A 24,667-nucleotide genomic window follows, 5' to 3' on the forward strand; every position below is an offset into this window, starting at 1 on the left:
CTTCCTTCCTTCCTTCCCTCCTTCCTTCCTTCCTTCCTTCTTCCTTCCTTCTTCCTTCCCTCCTTCCTTCCCTCCTTCCTTCCTTCCTTCCCTCCTTCCTTCCTTCCTTCTTTCCTTCCTTCCTTCCCCCTCTCTCCCCTTCCCCCCAATCTTTGGAGTATAACAGGAAGAGAAGTATTTTTTTTTTTAACAGTGATTTTTCTTTATAGCCTATATATGAGCCTCTTACTTTATTTTAGTATTTCTTTGGCTTGCTGTGTAATATGTCTTTTTAAAACTAGGTCAGTGCTCTTCTCTGAAAAGTTTTATAAATGCTGAGAAAAAACTGAGTATAAGTATTCAAGAAAATAAGTAATCACAAAATAGGAGATGTATGCCATAACCAAATGTAAATGTCTTATGGGCATAAATAAATTATATATAATTTTCTTAGCTAAATAGTGATTCATAAGAATTTAATTACTTCTCATTTTATGGCCTAATGTTCTAATAGTCTAAAAATACTCATTTATATATCATTTATTCAGTAAAGAATTAAAGTCTTACACATTTATATTCTTTTCATTATGAAACCCAAATGATTAACACTAAATTTTGAAAACACAAAGGCCACAACTTTAACACAAGCACCCATAATGTAATTTTAAATTTTTTTCCATTGTTTTTAATGTATAACTTGAAAAATATTTATTACAATATGAAAGTGCTTAGAAAATTAGTAAAGTTAATAATTAAATATTCTCCCTGCCCTTGGGGAAGACAAACCAAACATGTAGTCACAATAAAGTGTGAAGACTGTCACCGTTGTTAAGTACAAAATTAAGTGCTGTGTGCTGCCAGGAGGAAATGTCTATTTTTGTCAGAGGTAAAAAGGAGAGAAGACATCCCTCCATAATGTACTCGTATACCCATATCCACCACCGATGGCACTGTCACCAAGTTCCTCCACCAAAAGTCAGGCTTGTCACTTAGGCCCACAACGTGCCTCATGTGTGAGACACCCACAGTAAAAGGCAGGAATTGTTTGGGAAAATGTCATCTCTTGCTGCAGGGTCCTGTGCCCACTTAAGCGTGGGAGATATTAGTATACATAGAAAAAAAAAGAAAATGGATAATGAGGGTTAGTCAGTAATGTCTGCCCAAGTTTTCGTGTATTACAATATATTTCATATATTGAGCTTTTCATAGACTGTAGGTCTCTTAGTTCCTTTTGTCAGCTTCAAGCAAGTCACATCTAAATCTCTGAGTTTCTCATTTTCTGTTGGATCTGTTTAATGATACAATCAAATTACTTACAGGTACTATGAGAAAACCTTATGTAATAAAATCTGTTTATAGTATAGACGTCAGCCCCACATTTTTATAAGTTTAAATGTTTACATGTCCATTTATCTCTAAGCACACCACTCAGGCCATCCTTGCAACTTACTAGAAACTTATTACTCACTGTGATGGCCTGATATGTTTTGTTTTGTTTTTTACACGTAGAAATACCCAACTATATACACATAGTTTTTTTTTTACCAATTTTTATCTTACTAGCATTAACTCTTTTTCTTAATTCATTCCGTTTTTTTAAGTCATGTTCAAATTAAGAAGGTCATTTGGAACTTCAATAATAATGTCTAAGGCACAAAAATATTCATACACTGTGAATCATGTGATATATGAGTTTATGAATATGAAATCTATGTTCACACTCAATTATTTTAATTTTATTGACTTTTTTACATTTCAAACTAAGTGTTTTAGCCTGTTTTGTATTCACCCAGTGATCTAAGCCATATTCAAATATATTTAAATTAACCAATACTATTATATGACATAAAGGAAAGAATGCAAAATCTTATAAAAATTTTTATGTTACTTTCTCTATAACTATTAACTTTGTCACTTTTTATTAACATTGTTTCAGAATAAAAGGGCTTTGGTTACCATGAAAACTTAAAATAATGCCAGAAGACCTAGTGCCCATCTTATTTTTATTGTGAATTCTTTTAGCCTTTTACACAGAGTTATAAATCTAATAGTTGTCTTTTGTTATACCAGTGTACTACAGTAAAACTCAGAATTAATACTTCTTGAAGCCTGGACTGTGCTCCAGATAATCTTACAAGCGATTCTGCTGGGTTATTTTATGAAACAACACACAACCCGAGGAGATGGTTACTATTATCATCCCTACTTGACATATCAGAAAACAAAAGTATAAGTTACTTGTCCTACTTTATGTATTTAGCAAGTTATTAACCATTTTGTCTATATAGTCAAAGGATATTTGCTAACCAGAAAATATTTTTATTGCTTAGAACAAAAAATGTAGTTTGATGCCTTTCCAACATCTAAGTTTTTGGCTTAGGATGGGGAAAGATGCACGAAAGCAAGCACATATAATGTTGTGAAATGAATGCATTAAACAAAGTATCACACATAAAGATACATAAAGATACAGGGAGAAAATAATTCTCATGTAGTTGTGTGGTACTGCTGTAAGTCTTTATAGAAGACATAATGCCTGGGGTGCCTGGGTGGCTCAGTCGGTTAAGCGTCTGACTTCGGCTCAGGTCATGATCTCATGACTCATGAGCTCAAGCCCTGTTCAAGCCTAGCATCTGGTTCAAGCCCTGCATCAGGCTTTATGCTTACAACTAGGTGTCAGGAGCCTGCTTCAGAGCTTTTGTCTTGCTCTCTCTCTGACCCTCCCCAGATCGTACTCTGTCTCTCTCTCCCCAAAATAAAATAAACATTAAGAAATTAATTATAAAAGAAGATATAATTACTGGATATTGTTCTCAAAAGTGAATAGACACTTTATAAATGACTGGGGTCAATGAAGGAATACCATGTATAAGGTAAAATGGAATGCAACATAGAAGTGTGTGGTAGAGACCAAGAAGGAAGGAAGAAGGATGTAAGTTAGTTCCAAATGTGAGAAATGGAAGATTGAAGGGGATTTATTGACCATACTGATATTACAAAGAACTTGAGTAGTCTTATTAGAAACGTCTACTTTATTTTAGGGGTAATAGGAAATAATACAGGGTTTTAAACAAGAACATAAGGCATTCAGAAGAGAAAAGTGGTTACTGTCACCAAACTTAGTAATTGATACAGGTATGAATGTGGGTGTGAAGGAAGGATGAACGTAGCAATACAAATTAAGAAGTGAATGTCAGAAGAAGAGACGGTGTATAGGAGGAAGGTTATAACTTTGGTTCTGTGTCTGTTGAATGTGAAGCATGTGTGGGATAGCCAGGTCAGTTACACAGACAGTAGATTGTGTTACTGGCCTAGGATTAGGTGGGATGTCTGGGATGGAGATGAAGAGCTAATATAATAAAGGAGCCATTCTTGGTCCATCATCTGTAAACCGGAGCTTTGGTAAAATCCAAAATAGTGATAACTGGGTTATTTGCCTGGATTTGAACTTTATATGCCTGTTATAATAAATATTCATTATGCTTTTTGAAGACACTGATTTAAAATCAATGATGAATAATATTTTCATCTATTATCAAAAATAATTGTATTATATATAACTATAAGGTATTATATATTATATAGATACTGTTAATCACTAGTTTTTTAAAGGCATTTGTTTAAAATTTAAATCATTCAGTTTATTTATTTAGACTAGTAGAATTATTTGTTTATTTTGGCGTAAAAAGTTATTAAATTGTTCCTTTAATTTTTAGTACAAGCAATTTAAGAATCTAACATCGTGACCCTCACAGAAAATTCATGTTGTTAGAATTCCTATAATTCAGTTAAAAATCCAAACTTTTTACATAAAGTTTTCATACATTCTTAATTTCAGAAAGAAAGAAGCTATCAGGCATCCTTTGTATAAACCAGGCTTGAAAAGATTTTCTAATTTAATGAAGTTGAAGAATCTAGCCAGCAGAGGGCGGTGGCTTACATGAGCACAGGTTTTGCAAAGATCTTTATGATCCAGAGAACACTGGAAGAGGCCTTTCTTAATAAGCACACTGGAAACGCAGTTGTTTTTGTTGTGTGTTGCATTGATGTCAGAACTTAGTTATCCCACTAGTATTTCTCTTGTGGCATTATGCGTCTCTCTTAGCAAAGCGTACTTTGAGTTATATTTGAATGCCACTCAGCACACATGAGAGTATGAAATAAAATGCCAAAATCTGAGCACTCTGTGGTGGGAGGTCAAAGGCCATTGTTACCTTAGTCCTGCTGACTAATTAAGGAGCTTTCGATCACATTTGATGAACAAGACCAGTGTTAATCTCATGTGGAAAGGGCTTTACTTCAGTGAAACTAAAAGTCAGAGTGTTGAACTCCTTTGTAATTGTAGCATTACTAACTAAATAAATGCCAAAATGTCTGAAACAATTTTCTAATTTGAACTGAGGGGATTCTAAGAAAAGATTCTTATTTAAAAGAATTTGTAGTTAATTTAATTTAGGAATAATAGCATTACTATGGTATAATGCATAAATTATTTAAAGGATATTTTCTACATACATATCTGGTTTAGAAGTATTTAATGATGTTTCAAATATATTTTATAAATATTTCAAAAATGCAAGTAATCCTGTATTTCTTTTAAAGGCATTTTAACATCTTCCATATTTTACATACATTTATGTTTATAATTTTTATTGGACTTCCCATTAAGATAGAAGCAGATAAAGAATACATTTATTTTTTTAAGCACATAGTAGCTCTTTAATGTACAGAACTTATTGGCAGATGTGTATTTTAGGTGATATACTTAATATCAACTTGTTTTTAATGATACACGCCCTTTCACTTACCTCTTTATGAGTACATCATTTCTTGTAATTATGACACACAGCCTGCTTTTAAACTTGTGTACAATTAAATATACGATATATCTGTGTAATGTCAGCGATATGTTTACTTTTAAAAGCTAATACAAAACATATTTGCTTTTATGTTTTAAAGGGAAGTTAAGGCTGTCATTTCTACTGTATAATCCAACACAGTGAAAGTGTAGTAAACTGTTTAAAAACCTGTGGGAAGTTAATTTTAATGTGTAATGGATGTGAGGGGCGTCCCATCTCTCGTCTTCATTCGATGAAGCTTAGAATAATTTTATTTGCCAAGATGATGATTATTTAATAAAGTGACAAACTGTCCCACTGATAGGATACATTAATTTGCCTCTAAAGCTGTTCCTTGTCCTCCATAAAAAGGTGATAATTAGGTTTTCAGATTATAATAAAATAATCATGTCACTTATGTAGATGCTTGTTAAAATATATTTAATCTTCCATATAAACCTGAAACAATTAAAAGCTGTAAAATATTTTTCTATGGGAACATTTAGATGAATACAGCCAATACACTAAGTTAATTTTAAGTTAGCATGATGTTTTGAAAGGTTAACAATTTGCAAAATAATATAAAAAGTGATTAACTTTTCAGGTAAAGCAGTGGTATTAAGCTGTGTTAGAACATCTACCTAATAAAATAGCCCTCATTCATATCCTGATTTAATTTCTTCTTTTGTTCATACAGAGTGTGCAATTTAATCTTTGAAAAGTCACATAGAATCATCTTGTGCATGTGTATGAACACCCTCAATTTCTAATGTTGTTGAGAGCTTAAATTATTATTAGACACTGCAAATGGTTGCATTTCATTTTGGCCAACTAGTTTCCACATCTGAGTGCCTAAGAAAGCACTATATGGTATTTACATTTCCAGCAGTGAAAATACTTTATAAAAACAAACATTGAGTGACTTTTTATAAAGAAAGACTCTTTCATTGCCTTGGGGTTGATGATAACACATTGTCTTAAAGTTATAAAGCCCAATCTTCTCTAGCTTTAAATAACCAAAGGTAATTTCCTCTTCTTAAAGTTTGCAGAGTATTAAAAACCTCCCTAAATCTATTTCCTGAACTAAGTTGGAGAATGTTCAGTGCACACTCATTTAAAATATCTTTAAAGATTCTGACTCAATTACCTTTAATAGAGTGGAGAATGTTTGGTGAAGGTTCGAGTGCACAGCATGAAAGGTTGGATTTTAGTTAGAAAACATACAAAATTAGTTCCTGGGCAAAGATAATCTCTAGAGAAATAGAAGTAACCAGAAAACTTTATTGAAGACTATTACATGTATGGAAAATGTCACATACTTTCTTTGCACATGTTGTGTGCAGAATTATGACATGAATGAAGTTATGGTAAGACATTGGAAAAATGAAAAGGAGACTTTTCTTGATAATATGCAAAAAAAGCCACATCTGTTTTTATTCATTCTGCACTATTTCTTTGAAGAAGCTTTTATACAGCTGTGAAAACCTAAGGAGTTTTATACAAAAACACTTTTGACAAATATTCATGTTTCCACACCAGTAAAATACATTTTAATTTCATTCAGAATGTTCCAAACTTTCTAGGACATAAACAGTAATAAAACTCAGATTGAAACTATTTCTGTGATTTTTGACTTCACTGTTCAAATGATAGAAGCATGTTTTCTGGTCCTCAGGAAGATGTGTAGAGTGTTCTAGGCAGTTTACAGAAGAAAAAGTACACTGGTGATTAGGAATTTGTACTTGATACTGGGTTCCATAAATAACTCAACCATGAAACATGATATGATGTCATACAAAGTACAAGAATCTTCAGTTCTATTTATGTCTAGATTATGATTCTGCTTCTGCTTCTTACCAACTTTATAACCTTGGGTTAATTATTTAAATTATTGATGCTCCATTTCATTACCTATAGCAACAGAATAACAATTACTAATTACTAGTTCTCAGGGTTGTTATAAGATTAAGTTCAATTTAATAATGCATATAATGTAGCTAATGTAATACCATTTCCTTTCATTTTTATCCCTGTCAGAATTTACTATCAAAACTATCATCTGACTCCTGTTCATGAGGAACATTGATATCATGATGCAGGGGTTCAGTAATTCCCTGGAATTTAGAAAGATATCAGAAATACTAAATGATTTGTATGAAGTGGGAAATGGAGTTGGAAGTTTTTGAAAACTTTACTATTTAAGAAGTAACATTCATCTGATAGCAATCACATGTGATTTTTCTACGTAACATAAAAATTTTGTTATTAGTGAAAAGGCACAGGATTTTGATTGCGAAGCCATTTTATAATCACTGGTTGTGGAAGTTACCTCTTCTGCAAATTGGAATGATTTTGGTTAGATACCTCACAAGATTATTATGGCTATTGAGAATGATACCATTTGTAAAAACACAGTGCAAGATTTGGCTCAAGATGGTTTTCCTGTCAAAATTGTGGTCAAGAAGAAAATACAGATTTGATAGAGACACACAGAAATTGCTGTAGAATTAAGTGACTTTTCAAAGTGGGAGATCATTTTTAAATCATACTTCCCTTACAAAAGATAGCACAATGTAGAAACATTTCCCATTGTTACGTAACAAGAGAGATCAGGGATTGAAAACTATGGCAACATACCAACTGCAGTCCTCTGCTTGCTTTGTGCAAATATATACATGCATACATATATGCATGTGTACATGCATACATACTGGTTTGTTGAAACACAGCCAAGCTCATTGGTTTTCCTGCTGTCTATGGCTTCCTTGTAACCACAAGGGCACAGTTGAATTGTGACAGAGATCATATGATCCACATAGCCTAAAATATTTACTATCTGGCTTTTTACATAAAAAAAAAAATTGCCCCCTACTATAGATGGAAAGTTGTAACTATGAGAGAAATTGTTTAGAAGAGTTTAAATAGATTTCAGAATGTATGCAATGAATGGAAACCTCAAGTTCTATAATATGGGGGCCTATATAACAGACAATTGAAAAATGCAGTGAATAAAGAGTTTTAGTAGAAATCTAATCTTCAGTAGTGTGTGAATTTTGAGTGATATAGAGAAACTGAGATTCTCTGTAAAATGTAATGCATTATAGTTCAGACTCATATGTGCTACACAAGATCATGGACCAGGACAATATGTTAAATATGAACTCTTGAGTAGATGACTGTCTACTGTATCTGTGTGTCAGCTTTTTCTTACTTGTTCGTTAGGAAAAGCCATACATACCAGAACCATTCAATTTGATCTTTGAAATGGCTATACTGGTGATGAGCACCCATTCTGAAACCTAATAGCCTAAATCCAAATCCAAACACTTTGGTTAACAATTGAGTGAGCCTGGACAAGTGGCTTAAACATTTTCTCTGCCTCAGTTTCCTTGTAAAAAGGCACAGCAATAGTTCTTACCTTAAAGTGTGTAAAGGGATGTATGAGTTAATACATGTAAAACTCAAAGAACATATCCTGGCATGTACCAGTCATATGTGTAAGTCTTTGCTACTTCCATGTCCATGCAAATGCATATATTGGCTTATATTAACTGTTCATTTATATATTATCTGATCTTAAGTGCACAGTATGAATTCTGTCAGTCTCATCAGATTCATTTTTTTGTCAGAGCTTTATAGGGCTCTGATTTAAATTTAACTTCAGATAGGGGCACTTGGGTTGCTCCGTCTTTTGAACGTCCAGCTTTGGCTCAGGACATGATCTCACAGTTTGAGTTCCAGCCCCAAATCAGGCTTGCTGCTACCAGTGCAGTCTGCTTGGATTCTCTGTCCCCCTTTCTCTGCACCTTCTCCACTCATATATATATTCTCTCTCTCTCCCTCAAAAATAAAATAAAACATTAAAAAAATAAAATTATCTTCAGATAGATTTATCTGCTTGGACAAATGGAATCTTATATTTAATTTTTAATGCTTATTTATTTTGAAAGAGAGAGAGAGAGAGAATGGGGAAGGGGCAGAGAGAGAGGGAGAGAGACAGTCCCAAACAGGCTCAACATTCACTGCAGACTCTGCGAAGGGGCTCGATTTCACATCTGTGAGATCATGATCTGAGCGAAAATCAAGAGTCAGATGTTCAACCGACTGAGCCACCCAGGTGCCCCTGTTATCTTTAAGTTTAAGTCAAGAAATTGCCTTCTAAAATGATTTTATAAATAATAGTTATCCAAATGTTAGTTGCTATATAAATATTTCTTTGTGGCCTTAGAGATAAAGTGAAATATAAATACTTGGGTACTAAAAGGATGAAATTTATAATTCTGTAATCACAAGTTTTTCCTTACATTCAAAACAAGTATTATTTATAAATACATAGTTGAATAGTTTGTAATTCACATGAGAAAAAAGTTGTTAACAGAGTCCAGATAATTACCTCATTGTTTTTATATTCTAAGAAGATTTTTTTTTACCCTTACTGTTATAATAAAAAATATGTGGATATACTGATCAACAGTTTTAAATTTTGCTTTTTTATGCATTATTTTATGTGATATTGAGATGTGTAAGCACAGAAATGTATGCCATGCATGCTCTTTTCTATTTGGCAGGAAATATTGCAAGCATATTGATGATGATAATTAATATTTTCTAAACAGTCAAAAACAGGTGTACCTTTCCAAATAAGTCCACATAAATTTCAAAACAAACTTGTTGAATGTCTTCAAAAAGAACTCAAAAAAATAAAGCAGAAATTGTCCTGAAATCCTCCGGATTAGGAATATCGTTAGAAATAATTATTATATTAAATTTTAATGGTAAGAGTCATGCTTTATTCTTCCTGTGTCTTCATTGCTCACGTACCTAACACACAGTAGGCATTCAATGTACATTACATGATATGCATTTTAACTTCTCTAGTTGTCTTTTAAAAGAGGTTTTCATGATCTTTTTTTGTTTTTGGATCTAAGCATTTATGGATTAGAGTTAATGATAAGAGTAGCAAAGTTAATTTCACATTATTGCATAAAACTTATTAGCCTTGGCAATAAATACATAAGCGATAGAATATAAAGCAATCAAAAGTCAAAATGAAAAGTGTGTTCTTTTATACCTGTGGTTGATCTTACCTTGTTGTTGAGTTGCCACTCTTGCTGATGGAATAAATAATTGGTTTGGTGTTTTAAAATATTTCCAGGGCACTTTGGTGGCTGAATCACTTAAGCCTGCAACTCTTGATTTGGACTCAGGTCATGATGTCATGGTCTGAGTTCGAGACCCGCATCGGGCTCTGTGTTTACAAAATGGAGCCTGCTTGGGATTCTCTGTCTTTTCTCTCTCTGCCCCTCCCTGCTCATCTGCCCATTCTTTCTCTCTCTCCCTCTCTCTCTCTCTCTCAAAAATAAATTCATTTAAAAAATGGTAAAATACAGTACTTCAGTGTTTTCTGATTTAAAAATGATTCCCTTTTATTTTACTACCAGTATTTCTAGACATTTTTCTCTGTCAACTCACTGGCTTTGCCTTTTCTCTTATCCCTCATAGAAAATGCTTTTGTGCAAAGGGCATATTATATTATCTCTCAAAACGGGGGAAGATACTATCTGCACTTTCTAACTCTACTGAAATGTAACACAAAGACACATGGTCACTGGGCATCTTCCACTGGTATCCTCCCTATAGACACCCCCGCCCCCTCATATTTTGGGCATCTGGCTTATACCTTATTCTGATGACTGTGGACCATGTAATCGCCTTCATTCGCAGTGTTCCACAGCCACTACCTACTTATCCTGAATATATTTATTCCTGTTTGAGTCCACATTGTGAGAGGGCCTTGTAGTTCTAAGGTGCTCTTTTTCACCATAATAAGGTCCACATGACGTTGCAAGGGCTTTCTTCAGATTCACTTACTGGACACCTCCTTCAGTCACTGCTGTTTCACTGCTCCCATGCCATTTGGACACAGAATTGTGAAAACAGCATTGTTCTCAGTCACAGATAGGGTCTGCCAGAGGTTACTCCTAGGATTCATTGATTGCCTTGCCCTATGTGAATAATTTCCTTTTCCAACAGAAGAATGAGGAGGCCAATATATCTAATCTGTGTATTTGTTTCTAGTGTTTTGGCTTTTATTTTCCCACCCATCACCTTAACCAAGCAGCAGCATGTCTTTCCCTTCTAATAGGGCAGAAATCCCCCCACCCATCCTTCCTTATTCTCTGGCTTCAGTGTGTTAATTCTTCTGTTCTTCTCCATCTTCTGGTACCTGTCTGTTGATCAGTAGATCCTTGCTATGAAACTATAAAGAAAGGTCCTTTATTTTTCAGTGAGGAGGGACTTTTGCAAAAGTGAAAAAAAATGCATGTTTTCAGAATATTTTCTGGCTAATGCCATCCGGTAAAGATATGCATGTTGTTGATATAATAGGGGTTTCATGAGCATTCAGGATTCTGGTGTTAAGCAGCATGAGAGTGCATAGATTTAACATCTCAAAAATCATAATGATTTTATTATTTTGTGTAACAGTATAATGTGCTGCGTTATATTTTGTTTTTTTTTTTATTCCATGGAATAGTCTCTTTATCATAAGATCAAAATTAGTTGTTGCGTAGAAAGTAATCTATAATGAACTCTGAAAATCAAAGCCTAACAATTTAAAAACAATTCACTACATTGTTTACTTTCTACACTATAGTATGTTCATAAAGTATCCAATTAGATAGTTTCACTGAACATTCTCCATGAGAGTTTGGAACAAAATTCAAATCAGAGTAACTAACTGGCTTGGCTAAACATTTTGATCCAAGAGTCACATACAAATTAAATGTTAATTCTCTACTCTTTTGAAGCTGATATTTTCTTAATTTGTCATGAAAGAAAAGCTCACAAGAATATGCTCTTACATTAAGGGAATGTAGATGTCTGAGGGGAGGTTAAGTATCACTATAAGATATTTAGAAAATGACTTGTCTTATGGATTTTTTAATGATAAAATATGTCAGCAGTGCTCAAGAAAGTGGATGTAGATATTATAGGCAATTGAAAGTAGTAGGTGGTTATTGTAGTTGGAATGACTCCCAGAACAGATGGTTTTATAGGAGTTTTTGAAGGAGAAGAGCAAGGTGGCCTGCCTGGCATATATTAACTTAGTGCCTGTTCCAAGTGTAGGGGGTGGTTGGAAGGATGTGTGATGTCTTGAGTGGGCGAATGATACAAACAGGCATAACTTCAAAATAACCTGGAATTTTTATCTCTGAAAGCTTACAGACAATTCACAAAGACATAGTTTTGTCTGTAAGGAATAAGTAAAATGCAAAATTATACAAACAGAGAGCTAACACCACATAAAATAGAACTAAGCCAACCACAACCAGTATTTTCACATTTAATAGTTGTCCCTTGTTCATGAACAAAAAATAATAATTTCCTAATTAAGAAAACCTATACCAAAACTACTTCGGGTTAAAAAAAAAACCACTAGATTTTATTAAGCATTTAAAAGATATGAGTCTTGGGGCACCTGGGTGGCTCAGTTAGTTAAGTGACGGACTTTGGCTCAGGTCATGATCTCGTGGTTCAAGAGTTCAAGCCCCACACTGGGCTCTGTGCTGACAGCTCAGAGCCTGGAGCCTGCTTTGGTTTTGTGTCTCCTTCTCTCTCTGCTCTTCTCTCTCTTTCTCTCTCTCTCAAAAATAATAAGCATTAAAAAATTTAAAGATATGAATCTTAAACTGTAATATTTTGTATGTATATTTGGGAGGCATAGATTCTTTGAAAAATGACATGGTTTAACTCTTATTCATTTTAAGTCATTATATTCAGGTTTAAGTTCAAAATGGGCTCCTGAATCTATCTTATCCAATATAATTCTTATAGCCACCATTCTGGTTTAAATAACATTACATCATGCTGATACTAGTGAAAATTCTTCTAGTTGAATTCCTTTCTCAGTTTTTTAGACACATATATATGGTGTTTTCAGATTTATTTTTTACTTAAAATTTGATTTTTCTCAGTTTGTTAGTGTCACGAGTAATAAGAACACAGTATCTGGAAATAGACTCCTTAAATTTGAGTCCCAGCTTTGCCCCTTCCTGGTAGTGACCTTGGGCTGAACTTCACCATTTCTCAGCATCCCAAGTCTAAAATGCTTGAATAATAAAATTATCTATCTTAGATGGTTGCTAGGAAGATAAATTAGTTATTATTTGAAAAATATTTTAAACAGTGCTGGACACATTGCAGGTGAACTGTATGTGTTTAATTAATGGTCCTGATCATGCTCAGGAAACTTCGGGACTCCCTGTTGCTTAAAAGAAAGTTCAGAATTCTTAGTTAGTCATTCAGTCTTTTCAACCATCTGCCTCCATTTACCAGTCTTTCCCAACTTTACTTCTAGAGGCAAGTGTTCTACTTAATCAGTATTCCATTTGTTTTGTGCTTTCTTGCTTGCATCTTTCAATCTCTAGCTTTCCACAAACCAGGATGCTGATTGACATTCCAGTACCACACCCATTTATGAACCCTTAACCTATATATTAGATCATGCACTACTTTCAGAGTCCTCCTTTACTCTTTCCTCCCTTGTAATCATTACGTTTTCCTTTTTCACACTTTTCCTATCTTCTCCTTCCAAGTTCCTCCAGCATTACTAGCCTAAGCCATGTGTATAACATTATGTTGTTATTGTTTCTGTAATTCATGATATCTCTCCAACTAAGGTGCTAAATTCTTAGAGAAGATAGCACCCACACTCAATATATGGCCTTGCACACAGAAGGTGCTCAACAAGTATATGATGAATGAGAAAATGTCTGAGCACAGAAGTAAATGGATACATTAAAAAAAGAAGAAAAAGAAATAAATGCATGCATAAAGTGGGCTATCCATCAAAGCGATTTGTTGTGGTTTAGAGAGATTAAAAGGCCTAAGATTCTTGGAATGTCAGCATCCCTCTGTCAAGTTTTAGGTAATATCTCTAAAAATCAGATAAATGGTCTGAAATTCCTAATGAAAGCACAGAAGTCTTGTCTCTTGAGAGTGCTAAAGTTAGGGAAATGTTCTGCTATATAAAGAAGCTTAGAAACAGCTGATGGGTTATAATTTTCTGATTGGCAGTGGGTGTGCTATGACAAAGGCAGTTGTGGTAGCTATTGTGTGATTATTAATGTAGGTCTCTTGGTATCTAGAAGAAGAGTATTTTCAGTGTTTCAGGTCTTAGATTTAGATATGTTGGTAGTTGTACTTTTAGTACTCATTAATTGAGAAAATATTAAGTGATTCAAGATAACATAAATATACCAATGCTTCAAAATAAGTACATTTTATAATCTATTTAAAAACATACTTTTAGGGGTGCCTGGGTGGCTTAGTCAGTTGAGCGTCCGATTTCAGCTCAGGTCATGATCTCACAGTTTGTGGGTTTGAGCCCCACATCAGGCTAGGTGCTGACAGCTCAGAGCCTGGAGCCTGCTTCGGATTATGTGTCCCCCTCTCTGCCCCTCCCTCCACTCACTCTCGCTCTCTCTCTCTCTCTCTCTCTCTCTCTCGCTTGCTCTCTCTCTCTCTCAAGAATAAATGTTAAAAAACTACATATTTTTAAATAATTATCAGTGTACATAAATGCAAAATAGTATTTCTACACTTGTCTTTCTGCATATGTGAATTTGCAGATCCATTGTAATATATCTGTGTATCTTACCCATGATCCACATTTTGTAACCTTTTGGAATCAAACTTAGCAATAATGAAGCCAAATTTATGTGCTTGTATTTATATGAGCCTCTATGTATTCATAGACAAAACTCTTATCCAGAACCCTAGACCAACTACTTTAAATATGTCCCTAGATACAAATAGAGCATATGTTGATCTGGGTAGGAGAGAAAATCAGAGAGCTCTTAGAATACATGGCCTTCAAGTTAGTGTTTTATCATATTTTGTTGAACTCATTATTATTTAAATGTTTATTTATTTTGAGAGAGAGAGAGAGTGAGCGAGCATGTGAGTGAGTGAGTGAGGGACAGAGAGAGAGGAAGAGAGAAAATTCCAAACAGGCTCTGTGCTCAATGCAGAGCCCAACACAGGGCTCAATCTTACGACTGTGAGATCATGACCTGAGCCAAAATCTAGAGTCAGATGCTTAACCAACTGACCCACCCATGACCCCTTGATAAATTTATTATTTTTCAAAAGTTTAATCATTTGTCAATATTTAATTGAATTATTTTTAACTTGCCATTTATAACACTCAATTTCTGGCTTGATGCCATGTGTTAAAGTAACATGTGGACTGTGTAAAAGCTAAGGAGGCATGTTTCAATTGAAAAAAAAAAAGAATCTAACCATTTACACTCTTATATCACTCTTAAGGAGTTAAGAGAACAATTGGATAAAAATCCAAGTAAACCAATTTGTCTAAGTTCTCAGGAAGGTTTAACAAGGTTCTTACAAGAGTTCATAAGGATTTGCAAATAACCATCTTAAAAAGGATACATTCTGTTTGAATGAAACTTTAGTTAAATAGTTGCTTTTCAAAACACACACACAAAATTTGTATGGCTCTTGACTCTGTTATTGATGGGATTTACTCCATGCCTCTCAGAACACAAATCGACTTCAAAGGGAATTGCTTTCCTTGTTTATACATGGACTAAACAAAAGTTTGCAAGAAGTGTTTGGAGAAACTTTGGTTGTAATGTGAATGTAAGAGAGACTAAATGGCCAGGAAAGTCAATAAAATATGGCTTTTACTCATGTTATAAATTTCAGTGATGGAAATTTAACTTATGAGCAAAACAATGCCTCTGAACAATTCCATGTAGACATTTTCTTCTGATGTGGAGTTCGAGGGTATTACTGCAGCAAAAACTATTGGAGTTTCATGGAAGGCTGTACTTTAGGACTTGCTCTTGACAAATCATGATTCTTGTAAAAAAATAGCATTTTGATAGATGCCATGATTTATAAGAAACATGAAACTTGGGACTGTGTTTAATGTATGTATGTCATTAAGGATGCTTTTCTTTCTAAGGTGCAGGGCTGTCTTTATGATCTTTGGAAACAGTTTCTATCCTTTAAGATCACAAAGGGTTTAATTAATATTATAGTCATGGTTAATTACAGCCAAAGTTCACCTTATGCATTTTAGCTTTATTTTGGGCTCCATTCTTATGGCCATCTTTCCATTATCTCCTTTCAGCTAATTCTTCTTATTCAAGTATATATATATTTATTTATTTATTTTGAGAGAGAGTAGAGGAGGTGCAGAGGGATAGAGAGAGAATATCAAGCAGGCTCTGCACCTTTACCATGGAGCCCATCGTGGGGATGGAGCCCACACACAGGTGAGGTTATGACCTGTTCCAAAACTGAGAGTCCAATGATTAACCAACTGAGCCATCCAGGTGCCCCTTATTCAAGTACATATTCAAATTTATTTGTCCTAGTAAACATTTCTTTTGCTTCTTAGCTTTCTTTTTAAATTTTTATATGTTTATCTATTTTTGAGAGACACAGAGCATGAATGAGGGATGGGCAGAGAGAAAGAGAGGAAGACATGAGAATCCTAAGCAGCCTCCAAGCTCTGAGCTGTCAGCACACAATCTGATGTGTGGGGCTCAACCCTGAGAACCAAGAGATCATGACTTGAACTGAAGTCTGTTGTTTAACTGGCCGAGCCACCCAGGGCATCCCCTAGTAAACATTTTTAAATAATTTGGGAAGATAAAAAGAAATATAATTAATAAATTAATTATAAAGACTATTGGAAATTTTGGGTAATATTTCTATTTGTATTTTTTTTTCCTAAGTATTGATTGACTTTTGCTTGATAATAATTACCAGTTGGACCTTGCGCACAGTAATGCAATTGAATGTGGGAAGTCTTTGAGATGATATATCAAAAATATGTAGAGGAAATAGAAATCAAAAGATCAGGGGCGCCTGGGTGGCTTAGTCGGTTAAGCGTCCGACTTTTGCTTAGGTCATGATCTCGCGGTTCGTGGGTCCGAGCCCCGCATCGGGCTTTGTGCTGACTGCCAGCTCAGAGCCTAGAGCCTGTTTCAGTCTGTGACTCCCTCTCTCTCTGACCCTCCCCTGCTCACTCTGTCTCTCTCTCTCCTAGAAATAAATAAAAAAAATTAAAAAAAAAAAAAAAAAATCAAAAGATCAGAGGTTTTGCTCCTTCACTTCCTTCAGTGCTTGTCATGAGGATTTTAAAGTATGTCACGCCAAGGAGCCACAAAGAAGAGAAACAGCAAGAACAAAAGAAACAATATATAGAGAAGATTAATTCAAATTTGTAAACTTCTTTTTCTGAAATATATTTAAATTATTTAATGAGTTGATTTGAATTTAAACAGTTTTGCATACACCTAAGGCATTAACACATAACCCCAAACTTTCTTTTCTACTAAATATCTCCACAGAATGGTCATCAGCTAAAAAATGTTGCTAAAGTTCGTCCTTACAAATTTTTCACATGAATGTTCAATCAATTTTGTTTTTACCTTGACCAAAACAACCTTTCAATCATCATTTATACTTAACAATTACCTGCAAATAATTTTCTTAATGAAGATCCAATGTCGATTGTAAGAAATTAAAGTGTAAGGAATTATTTACGAACTGATATTATGAATGACTGTTGGTAGTTACTTTTCTTTTCTGTGATACTATATTTTGATAGCTAAATTCTTCAGACATAAGATTCTATATATTAGTCTTCCAAATTAAAATTTTATTTTATTTTGTCTCTGTGTTTTATAGTTTCTGTGCCTCTATTTAAAAACCAGTATGTATATATGTATTTTTTTCGTTTCTAACATAGAAAATATTGGAAAAGATCTTTCATAAAAATCATCATAATTTATAGAACATGTAATTTAGAAAAATAAAATTAACTTCTCCTCTTGATTTTTATTATTTTGATCTTAAGATAAATACACCACTATGCATTTCTTAATAGAATAATGAATTTTGTATCAGGTAACTATAATGACCAGAAAAAAAATTCAGCCTTGAGTGCCATAGACAAATAAAGGAACCATCATGATAGCTACTAAAAATGGAATTAAATGTATACAGATGACAGAAGTGGGGAAGAGTAGTGGTACTGGTAGACAGTCTGAAATATATTAAGAATTAATGCCATTCTTCTTTCACTCATTATTTGGAAAACAATCATTTTTAATTTAGTAACCAAATAATTGTAATAATTTGTAACAGGCTACAGGGAATAAACAGAGATATTCATTAGTGGTTCAAGGCATTTCAGATGTGACAGTATGTTATTAATTAACTTTCTGCCTTTTTCATACCATTCTTAACACAATATTCATGAGTTCATCTTGAAATTATAGGATTTTAAACATAATAATACTAGCAACTATTATTTAGGGCATTTAAAATATAATAGGTATTATGCAAAGACCTTTGCATGCGTCACATATATTTGTAAAGTAGGGATAGTAATAGGACATCCCTGAGGCACCTGGGTGGCTCAGTTGGTTGAGCATCTGACTTTGACTCAGGTCATGATCTCACAGTTCATGGGTTCAAGCCCTGCGTCAGGCTCTGTGCTGACGGCTAGCTCAGAGCCTGGAGCCTGTTTCGGATTCTGTGTCTCCCTCTGTCTCTCTCTCTCTCAGAAATAAAAAGAAAAAAAATTAAAAAATAATAGGACATCCCTCATTCTCTTCTGTGGAGATGAAAATGTTTGATCAGTACTAAATGCTTAGACCAGTGTTTAATGGTTGTCTGATGTTATCTATTTTATTGTTGTTATCATCATCATTGTCGTCATCATTACTGTTAGTTTAGCACTTAATGCTACAGTGTTTAGTATCCTGTCGGAGTCCGCACCGGCTCCGACAGGTCCAGGGGTCCCTGAAGGATGGACGGTNCCAAATTTTCTACATTGAGAAACTGAAGATGAGAGGTCAAATCATTCCTTAAACTTGTAATTGCTATATACCACACTTGAATTCTTTTCCCTATACATTGGAAGTCAATGCATTTGGCAAGCATACTATAATTTTAGTAAACACATAGCTTATCTTTTTGTCACATATATAACATTATAACACTAAATTATAATTGTACTAGGAAAAATAATATGCAATTATTAAGATAGAATAGTGCTCATACCTACCAATGGAATAATACTAAAGCTAATTACTATCATGTACAATATCAAAATCGGACATAAAACGTTTAGAGTTTTTAGGGAAGAAAAATAATCTTCATGTGGCTTATTTTACAGATTACCAATCCTATTAATATTGTTGACAATCATTGTTCTCAAGTTACTACAGTTGTAGATATAAAAGTGTTTTATAAAATTCAGGTAATATTATTGGCAGTGTCATCCCATATGTATGTTTATGGAAAAGGGTATATTTGCAAGAAATTAACTATTTTTAAGATGTATAAGGTGTGATTATTTTCATATAAAATCCACTGTTTACTTGTGAATTTATTTTCCAAAGTCAAAAATGCAAATAATTAAATGCAGTCTTTTATTTCTTGACATTATGGTAGGTAGGTATTATGAAAAACTGAAGCCAAACATATAAAAATGACAGATACAATATAAATGCATGGGTATGATGAAATGGTAAAATATGAAATATAACTAAATGCCTGTATTGCAAATAAGAGAACTTCCAAGTGTCCATAAACTAAAAGAGAGAGAGGAAAACTAAAGACATAAGTTTAACTGGAAGCAAATATATAAAGTTAGCATTTTTAAAAGGTTAATAGTAAAAAGGGACTATTTTTACTGGGTGGCTCAACCGATTAAGTATCCAACTTCAGATTAGGTCATGATCTCATGGTTTGTGAGTTTGAGCCGTGCATTGGGCTCTCTGCCGTCAGCAAGAGCCTGCTTTGGATCCTCTGTTCCCCTCTCTCTGCCCCTCCCCCTCTGCTCCCTTTCTCTCTCAAAAATAAATAAACATTAAAAAAATATTTAAAAGGTTAACAGTAAAACAAAGTCAAAATTCAAGAAAGGAACATGATTATTTTTAAAAATCCCAGTTTTGAAAACAAAATGTCTGTAAGTGCAAAAATATGACCTCTGGAAATTGAAAAAATAAAATAGGATTAATAGGAAAAAATTAAATAGGATTAATAAAAATATTAGAACACAGAAGAGAGTGTTAATGAAATGGATGATAGAGCAATACATGAAAAAAAGAGATTTTAAAAAAATGAAAAGATTGAGCATCCAATCCTTGATTTCGGCTCAGGTTGATTCCAGGGTTATGGGATCAAGCCCTACTTTAGCCTCCATGCTGATTGAGCCTCTTTGCGATTCTCTCTCTCCTTCTGCCCTCTCCCCCACTCACATATTCTCTCTCTCTCTCAAAAAAACTTAAAATAAATTCTGAGATGCACTTGCGTAGCTCACTTGACTATACATCTGACCCTTGATTTTGGCTCAGGTCATGATTTTGTGGTTGGTGGGACTGAGGTCTGAATTGGGCTCTGTGCTGACAACTTGGAGCCTGCTTGGGATTCTCTTTCTCTCTCCCTTTCCATTTGCCCCTCCCCCATTACTCTCACTCTCTTAAATAAAAAGTTTTTAAAAATTTTAAAAGTGAGACTAAAAGCAAAGTTAAGAAGTCTGTGATTAGATTCCAGAAGTAGATAATAAACAAAAGGTGAGAGAACTCATATTGGAAATTATAGTGCATAAAACTTTTGTAGAATTAAAAATGATTATAAATTCTGAATCCAAGAATCATAATAAATCCTATGCAGGATAACAACAACACAGAAACAAAGAAACAGGCAAAATCTGCAGAATCAGTAATACATATAGAGTACCAGAGAAAGCAAGGCAGAGAAAACAGGTAGGGGAACCTTCAGAGTATCAGACAGAAGGTCAGATTGCCTTCAAAAGAACACAACAAAGGCACCTGAGTGGTTCATGATCTCGCAGTTCCTGAGTTTGAGTTCCGCATTGGGTTCTGTGATGACAGCTCAGAGCCTAGAGTCTGCTTTGTATTCTGTCTCCCTCTCTCTCCCCCTCCCCTGCTCATAGTCTCTCTGTCTCAAAAATAAATAAACATTTTTTTATAAAAAGAACACAACAAAAGGGACAATTGATTATTTAACACCAGCCATAGAAGCCCAAGTGCTATCCTCAAAATTCTGAGAAAATATTTGTCAGCACATGACCTGAAAGTTAGCTAACATCATTTGGGGACCATAAATCAAAAAATAATATGTTCCTACAAAAAGTAAGAAAACTTACCTACATTAAATCTTTATTTCAGGAGATCCTAAAATTAATTTTTTATCAGAATAAAAGATTTAGTATATAAGCAGTTTGGATAAAAGATAAACTTAAATAAACATTGGCTGAATAAATAATGTCTAACTGAGAGGTAGACCGTAAAGTATAACTCAAAAGTGTGAGTTGTGTGAGAAATGAAGTTAAAAGGTTTTAAATTCTTTGTATGCTTTAGGAATAAGACCGTACTTCCAAACCTCTAAAGAAAAAAATAAGGAAATAAATATCAGGTAAGGCAAAGGAAGGTCAGACAGGATTTCTAAGAGGTCTATACAAAAAGCAACAAAAATAGAAAACACAAAATAGAGGCATATCCAGCATATCATTTTGGATTAATGTTGACAGCTATAAAACATAGATTATTAGTTTGGAGTTATGAAATTGACCTGTGTATAAATGATGCTATGTTTTCAGGAATTATTGTCATGTAAGTGATATTTTCATGCCAAAGGCCAACTAATATCAATATCAATTATCAATAACTGAAAGAAAATAAGTAAACCCTTTATTTAGAAATTCAAAATCACACATACGTATTATAGATCGAAGAAAACAATCATATGTATATTACAAAGAAAATATTTAGAAAAAATATAATGAATGTACAATATATTAAAACTTTTATAATCGAGTTGATAAATAATTATAGGAAAGTTGCAGCTGTAAACATGCATTTTAGGGAAGAAAAGGCCAAAAGACTAATGAGCCAATTAAGAAAAGGCCAAAAGATTAATGAGCCAATTAAGTTAAGAATTAAACTAAAAGAAATATGAAGAGATTTAAAAATTTAATAATATTAAAGGAATAGAATAAGAACCTAAATTTGAGAGGATAAGGAAAATTAATATTTACTTATTGCAATTACAAAATTCCAGTAAGATAGATAACAAGAATAAAAATGATAACTTTTGGAATATGATTTGCAAATTAAAATTCAGAAATCAGAATAATAAAAAGAATATTATAAAGAATTTTATTTCAATACATTTGAAAACTAGAACATTGTACAAGAAAATACAGTTTATAAAACCAACAAAGGAAAATAAAAAGTTACTAGGTGAAAACTATTAAAGAGATTGAGGCAGTAGTTAAACTTAATGCATTCCTTTATTTACTGATTTTTTAAAAGACAACTTTGAACAAATACCAAAGGAAGAATTAATTTAAACATCATCCTTACCGACTAGAGGGTAAAAAGAAGGAAACATTCCCACTCATTTCATGAAGTTTGACTATATTGATAAAAATAATCCAAGACAATGTTGCCTGTCACTTGCCTTAAGAGTCAGTTAAGCCTCTGACTCTTGATTTTGGCTCAGGTCACGATCTCACAGTCAAAGATTGAGCCTCATATTGGCTCTTGCACTGAGTATGGAAACTGCCTGGGATTCTTTCTCTGCCTCTCTGTCTGTCTGTCTGTCTGTCTGTCTCTCTCTCTCTCTCTCAAATAAATATATGAACAAACAAAAATAACCCAAGATAGAATGATAAAGGAGAATAAAAATCTAATTTCAGGTATTCACATAGGTGGCAAAATTTTAAGCAAATACTAGAAAATCAAATCCTGAGACATACATGTTTAAAAATATCCATCATATCATGATCTAGTTGGATTATCTCACAAATACAAGAGTGGTTCAAAATTAGAATATTTATTATAGAAGATATGTATCAAAAGAGAATATGCTTGGAAATAGTTTATTAAAGTTCTCATTGAAATAAAAAAAGGAAAGGCTGTAAATGGAATTGAATATCCAATCCTAATTAAAATTCTTACCATACTGACAATAAAAGATGAAGATGCTCACAATCATTATTTCTGTAGAAATATCACCAGCACAGTAAGTAAAAAACATGAAATGAAACAATAAAACTCATAATGATTGAGAAGGAAACTAGGTTATCCTTTTTTGTCTTATACAGTACATGACTATATGGAAAACACTAAATGGTCTACATTCAGATTACTGGAAAGAGTATAAATCATCTTGATGTCAAGTTGAAACCCCAAGAGAGAGGGCCTCAGGCCCATTGCCAAGAGGGTTCTTAGCTTTGTGCTAGAAAGAATTCAAGAGCAGGCCATTTAGAGAATGGAACAAAGATTAAGTATAGAAGTAAGAAAGAACTGCTTCTCAAAGCAGCAGTCTTCCCTCCTAGATGAAGAATAGAATTTGCCTTAAGGAAGGGTTTTGTAAACTTTTTGTTTGTTAGTTTTAACTAACTGTATATTAAGTGGCTTATTCTTTAACTTTGGGTTTAACATTCACATTGGGCAGTCAGTTTTTCCATTGTTTTGGATTATGGAATTACCCACAGGGAGCAATTTTAAGGAAGTCCAGCCTTGGGGCGCCTGGGTGGCTCAGTCATTTAAGCATCCCCCTTCGGCTCTGGTCATGATCTCAGTTTGTGAGCTCCAGCCCAGTGTTGGGCTCTGTGCTGACAGCTAGCTCAGAGCGGGGAGCCTGCTTCAGATTCTGTATCTCCCTCTCTCTCTCTGACCCTCCCCCTGCTTGTGCTGTCTCTCTCTCAGAAATAAATAAAACATTTTTTTTAAAAAAAGTGGAAGTCCAGCCTTTGTGGCTTTTATTGCCAGAGGGAGTGGGGTCTTGTGATTTTCCAAAAGAGGGTCTTGTGACTTTTTTAGGATTGCTGACTTTTAGGTTATGGGTCAGCCTACAACCAAAAATAGCTTTAATTTGGTCAACTTGTCTCCCTCGTCTCCCTTCCCTCCTGCCTCAATTGGATATTTAACAGGTAGTTATGAAATAGAATCTAAAAGAATAAGAAACTAGATCCTATTTACTAATATGTCAGAAAATACAAATCATACTGGAATAAATTTAACAAAGTTGCACAAGAGCTTCAAGGACAAAAAGAAAAAAAATGGTGCATTTGTGTAAAGGCATTAAAGTAGAAGAATTAAATTAATTAAATCAGTGCAAAACCCTATTCATTAGTCAACAGACTACCATAAAAATATCAACTCTTCTTAATTCCTAATTCCATTCAGTTTTAGAAGAGTATTTTTTACAGGAATGGACAGTGGGGTACCTGGATGGTTCAGTAGGTTAAGTGTTCAACTTTGTGCTGACAGCAGAGAGCCTGCCTGGGATTCTCTCCATCTTTCTCTGCCCCTCCCGTGTGCGTGTGTGTGCATGTGTGCACATGCTCTCAAATAAATAAACATTTAAAGGAACTGGACAAGTTTATCTTAAAATGTGTATAGAAGGAAAATGTTTAATAATAATAAAAGTAGAGTTTGCCTTACCAAATATCAGTATTTATTATGAAGGAATGATAATTAGGATGATATGGAATGTGGTATTGGTGAAAGAAGCAAAAAGTACCATTTCAAAAGAATGCCTGAAAACATATTTACACACATAGGAAAGAATGATACAGAGAGAGGTGGCATTGCAAATCAGAGGAGATTATTATTACTTTTTAGTGTACATTTATTGCAAGAGAGAGAACATAAGCAGGAGAGGGCAGAAAGAGAGAGGGAGGAAGAGAATTCCAAGCAGGCTCTGTGCTGTAAGTGCATAGGTTGACACCAGGCTCAATCTCAGAAACCAATGAGATCATAACC

The 24,667-nt window shown here is 33.9% G+C and overlaps 1 protein-coding gene across 1 annotated transcript in view; it reads left to right on the forward strand.

Annotated features, from left to right (window-relative positions):
* Window positions 1-24,667, forward strand: part of DGKB (diacylglycerol kinase beta) — a 688,394-nt gene that overhangs the window by 391,803 nt on the left and 271,924 nt on the right. The window lies entirely within an intron of this gene.

The sequence above is a fragment of the Crocuta crocuta genome, unplaced genomic scaffold (genome assembly GCF_008692635.1).
Source record: "Crocuta crocuta isolate KB4526 unplaced genomic scaffold, BGI_CrCroc_1.0 scaffold62, whole genome shotgun sequence".
Classification (NCBI taxonomy): Eukaryota; Metazoa; Chordata; class Mammalia; order Carnivora; family Hyaenidae; genus Crocuta; species Crocuta crocuta.